Source organism: Mandrillus leucophaeus, unplaced genomic scaffold (assembly GCF_000951045.1).
Source record: "Mandrillus leucophaeus isolate KB7577 unplaced genomic scaffold, Mleu.le_1.0 Scaffold320, whole genome shotgun sequence".
NCBI classification, from domain to species: Eukaryota; Metazoa; Chordata; class Mammalia; order Primates; family Cercopithecidae; genus Mandrillus; species Mandrillus leucophaeus.
This window is the reverse complement of record NW_012103366.1, coordinates 821,108-824,450: the sequence shown is the minus strand read 5'-3', so window position 1 is coordinate 824,450 and position 3,343 is coordinate 821,108.

Here is a 3,343-nt window from a genome sequence, read left to right as displayed (position 1 = left end):
TAGCACTTTGGCTACCCGATATGCCTCAGATATACAAATATGTTTATTTGTTTGTCATTGCCTTTCTCCCGCATGAGGACGTAAGCTCTAGGAGGGCAGAGAGGCTTTGTCTGTTTTATTCATTGCTGTATTCTCAGTATCCATAATAATTTACAGCACACAGTAGGGAATCAAATATTTGTTGAATGAATTAATGAATCAAGAACAAAAGCATTGCATCTGTTAAATGATTTGGCATTCCTGAGCTATTTCTGCACCTAAACTTTCTCTCTCTCTCTCTCTCTCTCTCTCTCTCTCTCTCTCTCGGAGGTATTTGCTAATGGGTCTAATATGGGAAAGATATTTAATTCCATGGCTGTACAAAATCTAGAATACAGAAGATTAAAACCTGGAGACAAGACTGGGCGCGGTGGCTCATGCCTGTAATCCTGGCACTTTGGGAGACTGAGGTGGGCAGATCACCTGAGGTCGGGAGTTCAAGATCAGCCTGACCAACATGGAGAAACTCTGTCTCTACTAAAAATACAAAATTAGCCAGGCGTGGTGGCACATGCCTGTAATCTCAGCTACTTGGGAGGCTGAGGCAGGAAAATCACTTGCACCTGGGAGACGGAGGTTGGAGTGAGCCAAGATTGGGCCATTGCACTCCCGCCTGGGCAACAAGAGTGAAACTCTGTCTCAAAAAAAAAAAACACAAAAACAAAACCTGGAGAGAGCGTGGTGTAAGAATCGAGTCCTTCAGGCTGGGCGCAGTAGCTCACACCTATAATCCCAACACTTTGGGAGGCCGAGTTTTGGGAGGCCGAGGAGGGCGGATTGCCTGAGGTCAGGAGTTCAAGACCAGCCTGGTTAGCATGGTGAAACTCTGAATCTAGTAAAAATACAAAAATTAACTGGGTGTGGTGGCACACACCTGTAGTCTCAGCTACTTGGAAGGCAGGAGAATCACTTGAACCCAGGAGGAGGAGGTTGCAGTGAGTCGAAATGGCAACACTGCACTCCAGCCTGGTGACAGAGTGAGACTCCGCCTTAGAAACAAAACAAAACAAAAGGAATGAAGTCCTTCCTTGCCTTTCAATAGGCCTGTGACCTAGGAGAAGTCATTCTTCTTTTGGCTCCAGATGTCTTATCTTTTAAATGTGGATAATGATAGGGTGCTGTTTGAAGGGACTAGAGCAGATGGGATCTGGAGATTTCTTCTTACACTAAGATCCTTTGAAATTAGAGCTCAGTTGTTAGGGAATTAGGAAATGTCGGTTTTAGTCCTATGTTAAATGTAAACTGAGTGTATAACATAGGGCTAGTCCTTTAATCTCTCTAGAACTCCAGATAAACCAGAATTTCTTTGAGATTCCTTTGAGGTCAGCTCTCAATCACCTGCAGGCATTGGGGGAACCAGGTTGACCAGCCATCCTGGTGTTTGTGAGACCTTAATCCCTGTCCCTCCTGTCCACCTGTTGTTTGGTAGAGGGGAGGCTTGCAAAGTAGGTATTTTCTGTAAGTTTTTTCAGTAAGTATTTTCTGAGCACATGTTTTGTGCCGTGTGCTGGGGATACCGCTGTGAACAATGCAGACAAGGCCCCTGTCCTCTCACATTCTAGGGATAAGAAACAGACAATAAACAGGTAAATAGAAAATAAATCAAGACTGGGTGCAGTGGCTCATGCCTGAAATCCCAGCCCTTTGGGAATCTGAGCTGTGCGGATCACCTGAGGTCAAGAGTTCGAGACTAGCCTGGCCAACATGGTGAAACCCCCATCTCTACTAAAAATACAAAAATTAGCTGGGCATGGTGGCTCATGCAAATAATCCCAGCTATTCGGGAGGCTGAGGCAGGAGAATCGCTTGAACCTGGGAGGCAGAGGTTGCAGTGAGCCAAGATCACACCACTGCACTCCAGCCTGGGTGATAGAATTAGACTGTCTCAAAAAAAGAAAAAAAGAAAAGAAATCAAGACTCATGTGATATCATGGTACAATAAAAAATGTCTATTTAGTCTTTGTCTTCATTTCGCACCCAGAGCTCCTAACACCTTTATAATTTCCCAAGTGGTACATTGAAAAGAGAGTCTTTTGTTACTCATAGAAAGCCCCTTTCAACCATACCTGAGTTTTTTGTTTTTGTTTGGTGACAGGGTCTCATTCTCTCACCCATACTGGAGTGCAGTGGCATGATCACAACTCGCTGCAGTCTTGACTTCCTGGGCTCCAGCAATCCTCCTGCCTCAGGCTCCCAAATAGCTGGCACTACAGGCACATGTCACTACATCTGGCTAATTTTAAAAATTTTTGGGCTGGGCGCGATGGCTCAAGCCTGTAATCTAAGCACTTTGGGAGGCCGAGTCGGGCGGATCACGAGGTCAGGAGATCAAGACTATCCTGGCTAACACGGTGAAGCCCCGTCTCTACTAAAAAATGCAAAAAACTGCCTGGGTGAGGTGGCGGGTGCGTGTAGTCCCAGCTACTCGGGAGGCTGAGGTCGGAGAATGGCGTAAACCCGGAAGGCCGAGCTTGCAGTGAACCGAGATCCGGCCACTGCACTCCAGCCTGGGTGATAGAGCGAGACTTCGTCTCAAAAAAAAAAAAAAAATTTTTTTTTGTAGAGGTAGGGTCTCACTGTGTTGCCCATGATGGTTTTAGGGTCCTCCTGCCTTGGCCTCCCACAGTACTGGGATTACAGGCATGAGCCACCGCACCCGGCCCACACCTTCACAAGTTCATGAAGTGACTTTGGGAAAACCCCTAAGGAGGGGGCGCTGGCTGTTAGGGGAGCTATCTTTGTGATTAGAGAGTTGAAACTTTCGGCTCCACTGTTCAACCTCTGGAGAGAGTAGGAGGGTTAAAATTCGAGTTCAATAAGTAATGGCCAGTGAGTTAATCAATCATGCCCACATAATGGAACCTCCATAAAACCCCTACATAACAGGGTACAGAGACCTTCCAAGTGAGTGAACAAACACATCAAGATGCTGGGAGGTGAAAAGGATGTGGCTGGAGGAAAAAAAAAAAAAAGATGCTGGGAGGGTGGCACGCCTGGAGAGCATGGAAGCTCCACCTGTCCTCATACCTTGCCCTGTGCATCTTTTCCACCTGGCTGCTCCTGAGTTGCATCCTTTACAATGAACGGGGTGATGGTACGCAAAGCGTGCTCCTGAGTTCTGTGAGCCATTCTAGCAAATTATGGAACCCAAAGAGGGGATTGTGAGAATCCTTTATTTATAGTCAGTTGGTCAGAAGTATAGGAAACCCACTGGCTCCTGCACGGTTTTCTAGGTATAGCAGCTGTTCGCCTTCCTACTCCAGCTGTTTCAGGAGCAACAGAATCAAGGTCCTCTAGGCTCAGG